The sequence below is a fragment of the Drosophila ananassae genome, chromosome 3R (genome assembly GCF_017639315.1).
Source record: "Drosophila ananassae strain 14024-0371.13 chromosome 3R, ASM1763931v2, whole genome shotgun sequence".
NCBI lineage: Eukaryota > Metazoa > Arthropoda > Insecta > Diptera > Drosophilidae > Drosophila > Drosophila ananassae.
Window position 1 is genome coordinate 10,621,689 of NC_057930.1, and position 14,846 is coordinate 10,636,534.

General features: G+C 42.6%; 1 protein-coding gene across 34 annotated transcripts in view; it reads left to right on the plus strand.

Moving 5' to 3' along the window:
• Window positions 1-14,846, plus strand: part of LOC6506596 — a 129,200-nt gene that overhangs the window by 10,861 nt on the left and 103,493 nt on the right. The window contains exons 1-2 of one of the 34 annotated variants that reach the window (XM_044716233.1): window positions 2,226-2,318; window positions 5,547-5,907. The exons of the other annotated variants lie outside the window; for them this stretch is intronic. The gene's annotated coding sequence lies outside the window, so the exon portion shown is untranslated. Of the gene's footprint in view, window positions 1-2,225; window positions 2,319-5,546; window positions 5,908-14,846 lie in introns of those variants that run through there. 34 annotated transcript variants of the gene reach the window in all.

A 14,846-nucleotide genomic window follows, 5' to 3' on the forward strand; every position in this document is an offset into this window, starting at 1 on the left:
CTTCGGTGACATCGGGTATTAACTTACGCATTTTTCAATTATCTCATAGGCAGCAAACACCCGGTTGCTGTTGCAGTTTCAGTTGCAGTTGCAGTGGCAGTGGAATACCTGGCCTAGCCATGTGCTATGTAGGTTGGTGTGGCAAGCAACGGTACTCCGCCTGGCGGCGATTTTTTCGGCCCCAGTCGAAACCCAGGCAATTTTCAAAAGCTGGCAAAATGGCAGCGCCAACAAGCTCAACAGGCTCATCACTTAGCCATCTAATGTCTAACTGCGCTGTCAGGCCAACTTGTTTACGCTCCGAGCTCACGGCAGTTGATCCGCACTAACCACCTGAGTTGCTAGCAACTAGGGCATATGCCACAAATACGACTGATTTGTGGAAAAAGTTTTTGTTAATAAAATAAAAAATATATGTCAGTATCTGTTAAATCAAAAAAAACTTTAAAGCCACGTAGGCTATATATTTTTCTTGAAATATATTATCTAAACGTCAGGAAAAACTAACAAAATGTCTTTTAAAATGTAACCATTAACCAAGTCAGAGTATTCAATGTCCTACTCTCTTGAAAAACTCAAGTTTCAGTTGCATTTTTAGCTTTTTGCATTCTATTTAAGCCAAATGTCGCCGCGGCCGCGTTGGCGTCAAACTACCGTAGTGGCTCTTTGGTTTTTGGGTCAGCCGCTCTGAGCCGCCTTAGCACGCGCTTCGCTTCGCATAACGTCATCACGGCTCTCAGTCAAAAGCCAGGCTTACACTTATGCAACGCAGGGGCAACATAAATCATATTAGAGCCGCGAAGGGGGCACGAATAGACGCATATGTATATACGAGCGCCTTGGCCCGGGCAATTACTTTGGTACTTATGCAAGTTCGCCCGCCACATGGCCACCACCCCCTCAGATATTTGATGGTTTCTTCCACAAATGGAGTAAAGCCGCTTAAAAAGCCGACTGCAAAAATAATTTCAGCAACGCGAAAACATAAATAAATAAGCGAACAAATAACATAAACATTAAACTGTGACTGTGACCGACTCTGCGACTGTTACTGCGTCTCCGTGATGCGTACGTGGCGTCTATGGGCGCAACGTGACTTTAGAGCTTTTGGCCAAAAAGCCAACAGCCAACTGCCAAAACTGAAAGACCTTTATATCTCACCAAAGGGATCTCGGCTAAAATATAAAACGTGAGCAGCCACTTAAATTGAGCGAAGCAAATTCGCTGCACATTTTGCATTTTCAAGTCAAATACCCTATAAAGTTTTTAAATTATTATGAGCAAGTAAAAAAAGTAATTTTCTTCTCAGAACACCAGTGTGCTGGAACCTGTTTGATGGCCATATCCAAGTGAAATCATTAATTATCTCCCACTGGCAGATTCCACCAAGTGGCCTACTTCTTTGTCTTCTACTTTTACGCTTGGCCCCACGAGAACATGAATCAATTAATAAAAGCACTGCTAAAACATCTTAGATCCGAGATCAGATGTTTATAACCATAAATTGCATCGACTGGGAGTAAAATAGTGTTCAATTCAATTGGACAACTTGATTTCAATTTGCAACAATTTGTCAAGCGATCAGAATAAACAAGTGACTCAGCAGCAGGAATATAAAAAAAACAAGTTAGGCTATGGATTTTTATGCGAATATTTATATCTATATTTTTTACTATAAAAATCTGCCATGACGCATTTTGTGACCTCATTTTTTTGCATTTATATAAATAATATTTTATTCAAATTATTTTTTCACAAGTACAGATCCGCTTGAGTTTTCAAAGAGCTTCAGTACAATGCTTGCCTAATCCCACGAAAGCCGACTCCAAGCTGTTCCATTTTTTCGGAGATATAATTAATTTATTTTCAATATCAACTCAATTTATCAGTCGACTTGACAAATACAATAACAATAACAAATTAGCCCCTCGGATTCTCCCATTTATACTCGTATCTCTCCACTTCTCAACCTTTCTCAGCGGGTAGCACAGTTGGGAGACTCGCCGCCACCGACTGTTATACGGCCAAAAAGATTTTCAAATGCCAGGTCGGCGGCAACAATTAAACGAAACTAGTTTTGCTTGGCGAAAAGGTTTGTCTTGCTCGTTAGACCGATAGAGAGCGAAGAGAGGAGCATTCGGGCCGGATCAGCTCTGTCGGCGGGCTCAGCTGTTGGCCAACTAACTTGCCCGGGCCAAATGCAGTCAAGAGAGTCGATCTATGGAGAGTCTCCAAGTCAGTCTGCCGGCACACCGCGCTGTGTGCACCTCGCTCAATAGTTTTATCCGCCGATCGGTTGCGTTTAGTTTGTGGTTAAGGTGTGCGATCCCCCTTTATCCCCTTCGGGTTACATATTTGTGCAATGTTCCAACATTTGAACAGCTGAGTGTGGGGGCGTCGAAAACTATGCCGGCAAAGTAGTAAAAAAACATCTAAATAAACGCTAAAGTTTTCTGTGGAATTAGCAGCAATTGCTACTGCTATTTGCTTAATTCGTTGACGCCATGCAATTTTTTCATCGCGACCTGAAAACTGAAACAGAAATTAGAAGTTACGCAATGCTTGAACTATTTCCAGTGTTTGCGAATTTTTTTTCAACGTTTCCCCTGCAATTATATTTTTGCGAATTTTTTTTTTGGCCCAAATGACTTTGAACTGAGCTAATAATTTAGGTGTTTTGCGCTTTGACACAGTTTTTTGAGCTATCACGAGACAATCGGCCACGACTGAGTTGTTTTCTGGCGCGTCAGGTGCAAAGTGCAACAGAAAGACTTAGGCAACAAACTTTCGCCCACTTGAAATCAAAAATGTAAATAAAAAATAGTGCAATAAAAAGCTTTAAACAACCATAAACACTTACATCATACATAGCAGCAACCTGTTGCATGTCTCTTGCAATGGCACACTTTTTGAACAGCAACAGCAACAACCACAATAGCGATCGCAGCAAAGTTGCATTTAATTAATCACAAAATGCGCTTCGCCTTTTGAGCTTTTCTTCTTAAAGTTTATGAATGAATGTATGAATGAGTGAGCTAGTGAACGAATGAACGAGCGAGCGAGTGAGTGACTTATGAATAAGCCCACGTATCTGACCGCCAATGAATGTGGGCGCCCCTGGCTCTGGTTGCCCTTGGTCCACCTGCTGTTGGATGCATGCAACTTTTGTCATCCTGCTTGCAGCTTCGGCAAACAACATAAATTATCAAGTTGCTGCTTCTGTTGCTTCTCGGTCGAACCATATAAAAATATGACTTATTAATAAAAACAGACAAGACCAGCGGCAGCAAGACCAAAAAGCAGCAACAACAGCATATAGGCAACTTAATAAAGCCACAACCATCGGACAGGGCCTGGCGCCTCCGAGCGGCCACAGCAACAACAAATGGGCAGCAACGATCCCTAGATCAAGTCGCAGTCGAATCAGCCAGCCCCATCATAAATACTGATGTTTTGTTGATTTTTCATTAAATGTGTTAAATATGCCAAGTGTATAAACGACGCGTGTGGGTTCTTCGTCGTCTCTTTCCTTTGCTCGGATACTGTTGTTGCCGCCGCTGCATAAAATTAGCAACCACTTGTTGCAGAGTTGCAGCTGTTGCAGTATTGCTTGTTTAAGCAATTCGGGAATACCTATCGAATGCTCGGGTAACCCCACTCTAATTTCAAGTGTGTTTAGGAAAAACATAGAAAATATTAAGTGCGGAACATGAACTTCAAACACCAGTATTGGTAGTTAATTTTGTAGGCCTTTAGGTTTTCTTGTTTTTGATCGCAGGGTCAAAGTTTCCCTTTTATTTTGTAGTTTCTAATAGATTCTCATTATCATTTGTCTGAGGCGGACAAGATCTTGATTAAAAGTATGCAATCAATCACTCAAATACGGAAACTACAATTTATCTCTCAGCTTATTGGAAGTGTATTCCCTAAATCTAACACAACATCCATTTAATGTTCGTTCGTTCTCCATTTTCTTGTTTTTCAACTTTTATTACCTTGTTATACTCTACGCTTTTTTGCTTAACCAAAAATTTAAGTTTTTCCAATAATTTTTTTAGTGCATTTTTAGGACTTCCTCTACTTGCCACATGTGGCAGAATCGTCGGATTCCGAATTCTTTTTTGAAACCGATCCTCTTTTTCGTGTTTGCCATTCCCAACGCGTGCATTTTTAATTATGCTTGTTAATTTTCGTTGTTTTTATATTTTAGTGCCAGGTTTTTGCTTTTAGCCCACCTTTAGTATGTGGCACACGTTTTGCGTTTATGTTTCTTCATACTTCATTTGCTGCATGAAATAATTGCGGGGCGTAGAAATTAATGTGTAAGCAAGGCGTTTCCAAAAGGAAACCAACAAAAAATGGTTACCGTAAGATGGGAGAACTTTTTTTCGTGTTCTCCCCATTACATGCGGAAATTACTTCATTGCAATAAAGATCTCTTAGCGGATAAAGAGCCCTGCCTCGTTTCTGATTTCCCATTGGAACGGGATGGGGACTCTATAACTGCAAGGTCAGCTGTGAACGCCGAAAAGTTATCTTGCATTTGGGGCGAGTTCGTTGCCTAAGTCTTTCGTTTCGGTGGGGTGGTAAGCTCTTAAATACCAAAGTTTAAGCTGGTTAATTAGCATAAGCAAGCCAGCCAAGCAAATCGTGTGAGTCAAGCACTATATAGGGTCGGTTCAGTACACCCACATGCTCGATTCAGTTCCGTGCCGAGCGAAAGTTCACAAAACTCTTTGCCAAAACACAAAGTTGTATAAAATGTTTCACCGAAGAAAAGAAACGCCCACAGCAGGGGGTGTGAGGTGTGTGAGCCTCTGAGTGTGTGTGCGACTGTGGGTGTTGTGGGCGTGTAATGTGCGCCTGACACCAAAACAGTTAAATGTGGAAATACAAGAAATTCAAGTGAATATCAAGCGCAGAAATTACGTCAATCAAAAGTCATAGCAAGCCTGGCAACTTGGAAGCCAGCGAAATATCAAAGCTGGCCACAAATCGTATAAGTTATATACATATATATAGTTTGTTGCTTTTCTGCAAAGGCGTCTTGGTTATAACAAAAAATATATATAGATATATAAAATAATAATAATAAAAGAAGAAAAAAAGAGAGGGAAAAATTATTGCTTGAGCGGTCCAAACCAAAAATGGACCAGCAGAGCAGAGCGCCGAGCAGAGCAGTTTTAGCGACTTTTGCCGAGCAAAGTGTGGGCAGCAAAGTTGCCTAACAGCCAACACACTCACTCACTGACACTCACACTGACACAGTGAAGCTCACCTGGAGCCAGGTATGAAGTCTCCACACGGGGCTCGCGATCGTCGGATTTAGCTCCGCACATTCAGTTCGTTTTCAGCGCGCGTGCGGTGCGGTTCTCTCCCAGTGGATCTCGATTTAATATTGGACATTAACCTGGTCGATTCCAATTGGAAGCCAGCCCGAGCCACCGCTGACGGAGTGACTGATTTCAGATAAATCTTAGCGAAGATCATTGCCTTATTTGTTTATTCGTGGGGTCTCGCATCTCCCGTCTCCTGTCTAATTGCAGTGAAAGTTTGCCAGGCTTTGGTTAATTTCATCTACAATTTTACCTTGTGAAAATTCCGAAAAACCAAACGCGCGCAAAGCCATCAAAAGTGTTCAAAAGAAAAGCGTTAAATATTGTTAAATACAACAATAAGAAAAATATTCCAGTGTCTGTGCCTGTTGCTGTTGCCGCCGTTTCGCAGCCGCAGAGTGTGTGTGTGTACCAGCGTCTATATCTCTGTGTTTTTTGACGGCAAATCGCTTTTGGCAGCTGCCTTGGCAGCAGCCATCTAAGAAACAAAGTCTTTTTTGCTGGCGTCGCTCTTCGTTGGCAGCTGTTGGCAGTATGAACTGATTTTGGCCGAAAGTGGATGAATAAAATGGTGAGCAGTAATTTTTTAGCTTCTACAAAGTGCAAATTTTAAGTGGTATATAAAACATATTATTATAGTGCTAATTTAAAGGAGTTTCGGTGTAAAAAAATAATACCAATTAGAACTGGCTAGCTAAAGTCTAAAGTTAAATCTAACTCATAAATCAAGTCAATATCCGGTTTAATAAAATTATATTCAAGCACTTGGCTAAAAGAAAACATTTCTAATTTGTAGCACATAAAAAAATCATTATGAAACTTAATTAAGAATCCGTTTATTATAGCTTGTCCGCTCCCTTGCTTTTTATAATTAGAAAATTAATTCCCATGAAAATTTCTTCGTTTAATAAATGGGGGAACCATCACTGATCACTGAGCGTAAAAACCGTTGACTTACAAAATTTACATGACAAATTTCCCGTTTGTTTCTTTCCACCCAAGTTCCGACACAAAAACAGCAACTGTTAATACGGCAAAATATAATAATAACAAACAACGAGACAAAAAGAAACATTCACTTTCATTATCGCAAAAATCCCAGGCCAAAGTCATTGTGGGATTTGATGAGTTGAAAGATGAAGAAGATGAATACGCAGATGGAAACGGGTCCGAAGACGCCTTGTCACCGGCTCTTCGGTCAGGGACTCTTCACTAATGCTGTTTATTTTCTCTGCATCTCATTTCAAAACTAACGAAACCGAACGCAAATAGAAAATATGACAAATAATGCCCGCAAATGCTCGCTTGACACACTTTTTGTGGGTGCCGGAGAAAGAGTTAATGTCAAACCATCACAAGTGGTCTGCCACAACACATTTCTTATTATTGTACGGTTTTTTGGGGATTTGCCAGGTACAAGGTAATTTTTTGGCTAAATCCGTGTATCTACACCAGATTTTGGTTCATTGATGAAGCTATGCGATGTCTCTTGTATCTTTTTTGTTGGTCAAATGCCATAAGAAAAAAAGGCCAAAACAAGTGTAGCTACCGGCGCCGTCTCATTTGTCAGCCAGTTTCGGTTTGGACTAGCTGCCAGTCGTTTGTAAGCCATTGTCTTGGCCCCATCGTGGGTTGAGGTATTGTACTTCAGAAATGGGTTGTTTTTCCCCTCCAGTTCGTGGCTCATCTCATTTTATCCATTCCATCTCACTGACTGACTGACAGACTACTTTTGTTTTGTTTGGGGCTTTATGCTGATGCGTTTGCCGCATGTTTACCGCCTGCGAAGAAAAAGGTGCAAAACTTTCACTTTATGTATGATTGTTTTGCGTGCGAGTTGCTGCGTCCACAGCTGCGTTTGTCTGCCGGGAGAAATTACAATAATGATGCCTATAAATTATGATCCAAAGCGCTTGACTCAGTCCGCGTGGGCGAAAGAAATTGCCGTAATTAAATGAGCCAAGGGACCCAAAATAAAGTGAATGCTTCGCTTCAGATTCTCCGACAATGATAACTGAATCTTTCACATTTCTGAATCCGAAAACAAACAAATGAAAAGAGTTAGAAAGGAGATTATAAAGACACAAATCTCAAAATTTGTATTAAAAAATCAAAAGACTTAGGAATCCAACCTTTCTAAGCGCACATTTTGCGTTTCTTTTCTCAGTTCTTTGCAAAGTTTGTATTCAAAAATCAATAGACGTTTCCTAAGTCTTTTGCTAAGAACTTTGCTAAAAAAAAACAGTAAGAGCTTCTTTAACGCAAATCTTAAGATTTAAAAGAGGAATTTAATCAAGTCTTTAACATTTATTGACCCAAACGAATGGCTTTCAGCTATAAACTGCATTGAGGAAACAAAAGACTGCGGACACAAACTTGACATTAGCCAATGAAACATTTATTGAATGCAAATAAAACTTCAACTTCATCCATTGCTTAATGGCCAGTGAAACTCGTGGGAATGTGATTTTGCTACTTTCGTGCAGTCAGTGAAATCAGCGAATTGATTCCGTCGATTTTTGTGTAATTCGTAAGTCATGCTGTGCGTCTTCAGTTCCATCCAGCCTGCAGACAGATTTATTAGTATGTCCAAATTCCGAAGACTGGTCGCCATTTGAATGCTCTTTTAAAGCTCAGATCAGTGACTCAGTGGCCGCGACGACTAGTTTCCAGCCCCCCACACAGTCTGTTGAACCACAAGCCAATCGCTCAAGGTCTTTTCCCAGCAACCAACCAGCCACAAACGGTGCAAAAATCAAAGATCCAAAGCAACAAAATTCTAATTAATTTTGCGCTCGCGAAACTTTTCGCATTGATCTCTTCTGACTCGGCCGTCGATCCAAAAACAGCCAAAACGTGTGGGCATGCAGATGAATATGAATGGCCAAACTGAGCCGAAGAAGACGAAACCGTAGCTGAACTCTGTGCGTCAGTGCCAGCCCGTGCCCGTCGTCTAACATCATTAGTTTTGAATGCTGGCGGAGGCCTTTTGGAGCTTCGTGGGTGTACTCTGCCTACACATCATGACACAATCGCTCCACCAAGGCCCGACCATGTGGTCCATGGATCTTCAGACTGTGCACTTGCCGTGCGTTTTCGATTTCATGATGGGCAGTCCCACTTTCACCAGAACTTGGTTTCGTTTTCATTGCCTTATACGAGAGTACTTCTTTGGCATGACCCAAAAAAATATCGAGGCATATCGCCGAAAAAACCAAAAACCCGAAAAAACACAAACCGAAAGGAAATAAGAAATAAAGCGAAAGTAAAACAGCGACCAGTTTTTTGGAAGTTTTTGTTTTTTTTGGCTGCAGGGCTGCTGCAGCTCGGATTCGCAGTAAGTCAAAATGATGTCATGCTGTGAGTTGCCGAAAAAAAAAACGAAAGAAACAAAACCAGACTTTAGTTTTTTGCTGTAGTTTTTTGGTGGACCCAAATTTTGGCTGTATCTGTATCAATAAAATGGCTTCATGCCAAGCTTCAAGCAGAGCACATGCAACAAATGCAAAAGTAACCGGACGACTTGGGCCCAGCCCAGTTGAGTTCACATTCAGTTCAACTTTCAGCAACAGCTTCCACGCCAACACTCCGCAAAAAAACAGAAGAAAAATCAGACAGTCCGCTGTGTAGTTGCCGTCGTGGTTTATGCCGTTCAAGACCCTGATCGCTGCATATAACTAGCCGTAATGCCGTTTATTTATTTCATTTTAAAATCCCTGTCAACGGGCCCAGCTTCAGTTGCAGTTTGCCGTTGCCTTAGCCTCGAGTTAAGCCTTTAAATTTATGACTCATATTAGTTGCAGCCGCCGCCGCCGCCGACGAAGGCGACGTTAAAGCCGGCAACAACATTGGCTCGAAAAAAAAACCAACACGGAAACTTTTTAAACTGCAATTTGCAACAATTTTTACCGCAACTGTAAAGCGGGCTTAGCCCAAAAAAAGGCACCAAGAAGGCAAAGTAGCTGGAGTGCAACGAAGTTTTATTACACCAACCGTATGTGCCATGGAAATGGGATTCGGCTGTATACTTTTTGCAGAAAAAAACTCTTTATTTGGATAATAGAAACCAAGGTAACAACCACATTAAAGTTATGTAATGTGGGGGTTATAAAGATAAATCACTGACAAAAACAGTTTTATTTTAACTGATGATCAAGTATACATTTACTCTTGTACTCACTACATTAAAAGCACCTCCCACAGGTATTTTATACACTCAAATAGAAATTTATTAACCCATAAAATTCAGTGTTAGCTCATCAACTTGACCAAACAGGGAAGCAAGTCAAACATACAAGCCGGCACTTTGGAAAGTCTTGAGCTCGAGGCAGCTTGTTCAGACACTTATCTCAAATGGCAAACAAGCTTCTAGAATTCCCGAAATAATCCAGCACTTATTAGACGAAAGCAAAAAAGAGTATCCAGAACTCATGTTGCAACAAAAACCAGCAGCTTGATCTCAAGTTGTGCGGCCAATTAACGGAATGTCTGCTTCGATATCGCTACCGTAATTTAACTTTCAAATGCAGAAAACCCGTTGCAGAAAGGCCGTTGTTGCCGGTAACTATATATCCCATATCCCCATAACCCATGTACCCATATCAGGGCACTCTAAGCCGCCTGTTGCTGCAGCCAGTCTGGCACTGTGGGCCTTTTGTTTGCGCCCTGTCACTTGGGCAATCGCTTGGCTAATAACTTCATTTAAATTAATCTCCTGCCCCACTTGGAGGACAGCAAGGAGAGCACAATTTAAAATTCAATTAGCGCAGCGTTTGAAGCAGCGACCGCAGGCGAGCACATAACCATAAACATTTCCCTGTCTTCATAGCACCATAGCTACGTAGCTGCACAGATCCAGAGCTGTGCCACTCGACTGGTGCATTGATGCATCCTGTCATTGTCATAGTGCCAGCTCATATCCTGTGGATGCGAGTGCCGGCAGTAAATTGCAAAAACCGCACATGTTAATCAACATGGGCAACCGCAATTATTAAATTACATTTGCGTGGCCTAATCGAAGTGGCAAGGGGTCTCTGCTCTGGTCACTACTCACTGGTCAGCAGCCAGCAAGCTGCAGCCAGTAGGCAGTGGTCTGTGGTCCCTGGTAAATGATATAGCCAACACAGTAGCTTCTGCTAATTTAGATTCACCGACAGTCGGTTCTTGACAAAAAGAGGCGGAACTATCGGTATTTGATTTGTCGCCGGAATGAGGAGGCTGAAATGGGGCTGGATGATTGTCGGTCCGTAAAGGAAGCATTAACCAAGTGTGGACAATTTTCAGTCACCAAGGCGACCATCAAATTCAGGAAGAGCTGGAAGCTAAGTGGCCAGTGGACAGTGGCATCGCCTAACCCAAATTCATGAAAGCAAGACATCTGACATCTTTCTGACCCGGAACTTTCCGGTATTTTCCATCACAGCCTCTCCCCAATTTCACCATTAATTATCCATCGAGTTGGCTGAGCGGCTCTACAAAAAGCTGTCTGTTATGACCAAAAGCATTGGGCCATGACTCAACTCCTCGAAGGTCGACAACTGGCGCAATCTCGCGCTTTGGCGACACCTCGGATATGCTCACACCGACAGCGAACATATTTGGCTTTGATCGTGCGTGGGCTTTACATCTCAGTTGTTGGCTTGATTAAAATGTAGTGGGGCCAACGCCAATTGGCTTATTACCTATGAGCCGGGCTAAGACAGCCAGCCGGAGCCAAAGCTGTGGCCGGAGCTGGAGCCGCATAAAATGCGATTCTAACAAGCGAGTTGGCAACAAACATTGTGCTCTGATCGAGCAGAGGCGTTGCCGCTGACCGTGGGCGATGGGTGATGGGGACATGGGAGGCCTTCAGAGCCCCAACTTCTCAGTCCCACACACAAAGAGCTTTTGTAATTAAAAGCTGAGCTCTTTTCACACTCAAATGGTGCGTTGATTGATATTCAGAGCTAATTGCCAAAGGCTTGGCCCGGCTTCTAGTGGCACCTAGCCTTCTCGAGGCACTTCCTTAATGGCCGCTTACACCAAATGTCAAGTTCAAGTGTGGCGGCCCTTGGCAAAAACAATGTACAACGTACAATGAGGCATTTGATTGATGTTTGCCCCTCGTGATGGTCATAATCTGTCGGGGGGATGATGCGGACGATGATGGAGGTGCGTCAGCAAGAAATCCAGCCAGATGCCAAGTTAATGCCTAGAAGCCTAGGAGGTAGTTCTTTGACTCTTACGCTATTCCAGGCAATAGAAGAGGATTAGGACCGTGGAAAGTACGTGACAAAGGCGGCGGACTTCGCTGACGCGACTCAGCGGCATTCCTTCAAGCAAGTTCGTTGCCTGAGTCTTTCGTTTGGCCGACTGCAGCTAATTGGTGAGCAAAACAGCGAACAAGAGCAATAATGTACCGCAGACAACAAATAACAACGTGTAATGAACGCAGCTTACAGTATTTTTTCTTTTTAGTTTTTTTTTGCTTAGTGCTGGTCTTCTCTGTGATTTTTTCCTCGTCTTCCCCTTTTTTATTTTTCCCCATTCCGATCGTACATGAATGAAAACTAAAGTAAATTGGCCCCCAGTCGTCGTCGTTTCGGCGGGACATGAACATCAAGGTGGTCGTGGCCGCTGTCGACTTCAGACAAAATGCAACCGCAAAACAACAAAAAATAATAATAAAAGGAAAAAAAATATATATAGTATAAATGCAGCTATATGTATACAGACAATAAATTGTTAAATAGCCCCAGATCCCAGATCACAGAGACGCAGGGCACGGCTTAAAAATTTATGCCATTTTAAAGCGAGAAATGAAACACGCCCCAAGTGCATTACAATAAATTATAGAAATATGAGCGTGGCAACAAAAAAACCCTGAAACATTACATACTCTACAGCAACGAAAACGGAAACAGGGGATTGAGAGTTGGGAATTGAGTATCCCCTTTTGGGTTATGATTTCCACCATCTCTATTATAAAGCAATTAATGCCCCGTCCGGCGTCATTTTGCTTATTTTAATAATTCATAAAAGCAGAAAAATGAGCGCATAATTAGGACACCCGGGTGGCCCGGGACTTCTCCGGAATCCGGACATCCCCCTGGTGTCCCCGGTCGCTGCATGAGCATGACTTTGGACAGGGCTCATTAAAAACAACCTGCTAAAAATAGCAGCAAACATTTGTGGCTGTGTCCTGCGCCATCCTCACATATTTTCATATTAATTATCCGAGAGGCCACTTGTACGGCTGTCTAGCAGTGTGCAACCTGCTCGAGAGTCCACTCCACTCGAATCCCTTTCCATTCCAGAGCCACTCGACGCCACTCCAGGACCGCTCTAAGTATTCTCCAGGGGCAGATGCAAAGCACTGCCGATATGGCTTGTCCCTCTGCAGATTTCGCCGATTGTCCGCCATTGACTTTTAGCGATAATTAACACCTAGGTACTAAACCAAATTGCAACCGCAGACGCAGATGCGACAAAAAAATGGGAAATAGCAAAAGGGGCAGCCCATGCCAGGCAACCCCTTCTCATCGCAGATGCTTTTTATGCTTGCCTCCTTACATTTATTTTATTGCTGGCTGGCAAACTGGAAGTTTGCTTATTGATTTGCATTTTTACAAGACTCCTTGTTCGCGGCGCTGTTGTCGCTTTTTATGTCTAGATTTAGTTATTTTTGTATATTTAAATCGCTTGTAGTTGGGATGTTTCAAGGTTCGCCTTGTAACTAGCCACTGGATCAGAAGTACAGCAGGGCGATAATTTAAACAGGAATGCTGGGCATCCTAGGCTCAGGATTAGCTAGAAATATCGCCTTGGAGTAGAGTCATAAATTAAAGCGAAAAAATAAATCAAGATGAGGTGGGATAAGATGTCAGAAGAAAAGGAGAGTAGGACAGGATTTTCTTAGTAGAAAATATAATAATTGTTGAGGGAAACCCATTTATTTTTTAAATTTTTCAAAAAAACTTATTTTAATGAGCTGCAATCTCCGACCATTACATTTAATATTGTTGAAATTATTGTTCTTGAGCCACTTTTGCACTTATCAACCGTTTTTAGCACAATAAACTCAATCGGAGGCACCACAAGAGTCTGCAAAAATTGCAGTTACATAGAGCTTGGAGGGGCACAAAAAAAAAGAGCATAGTCACATGCCAAATTTGGCTAAATTGGCAACGCTGAATGGCAGCTACCGACCTGTCCGGCCATTTACAATTACCATCGACCATCCTCGGCCCGGCTCATCCATCGGAGCATTCCGATTTCGATTCCCATTCCAGTCACATAATCGCAGTGCGAACTGCCCACATCTCCGCCTGACTCATGCTGGGCCATTGTGGCGGGACTTTGGCCCTTCTGGCCACAAATTCTTCATTCTGCGTTGTGCGTTTCGAGTTCTGCGCCCTGCGTTGAATTCAATCAATGCATCAAATCCCATTGCCATTGCCCCTCGACCATCGAACATCGCCCACGCGTCCCTTGACAAACCAAATAAAAGAGGCTTCAAGCCGAGTGGAAATTGCCAATGGACATGGGCTTTCGAGTTGCAGGAACTGGCGGGCGAATCATAAAATTATGCAGAGCACATACCGCACTCGCACACACATGGAGCTATTATACAATAGGCGAACACACCGCAGTCACAACCACACGTCGAGAGCCAAAGCCAAAGCGGCAATTGCATAAAACTCTTTTTACGATGCGTGGTTGTCGTCTTTGTCAGTTGGTAAGCCCGAAGAAGCCCAAAGAGACCATCCACATTGGATGGCGACGCCGGGTCCGGGCACGTACGCAATGCCAGCGGCAACTAATGCCCAAGTATATATTGTGGTTATGGTTGTTGGGATGCACCGTAAAAAATTCTCCAAAATTAAGGAAGGGTTAGAACTATCTTCAAGGCTTCTAGAGTTCTGAAAAATTCATCAACTTGCTTTAATGAAATATTTTTTTAAAATCTCAAATGAAACTATTAGTCCCCCTAATTCTAACTGTGAACATTAAATTGTTCACAGTGTAATGTTTCTTTTGTTGTTTATTAAAGTGCGCGACTGCGCGTTATGTTTTCCCCCTTTTGTTGTTGCTTTGGGGCGCATTCGCAATTTACAACACAAATAAACATGGCCAAGAAGTGGCAGAAGCAACAGAAGAAGTGGCAAGACACCAACACCGGCTAAGGTTTACTTCCGCCGGATAGCTACGTAAAAGTCATATAAATTAGAATTGTAAGAAGGCCCAACTGTGTGGAGTGGAGTGGAGTTTGGAAAAACCTGCTTTACGCACCATCTTTTTGGGTTCTTGAATTTGAAATCCACCAGCCCAGGGTATCTGTTTATTTCCGTTAGTCACAGCCAGGCCTTTTATGATTGATTGTTTTTTATACAGCGGATCCCAGACAGGGCCCTAATCAGTAGGGCCCAGAAGGGAGTAGATAACCCTACATAGTTGTATGGAGTTGTTAGTCAAATCACCGGAGCGGACGAAAGGTCACCAGAAACAGACACTTGTAATTAGTGTTGACTG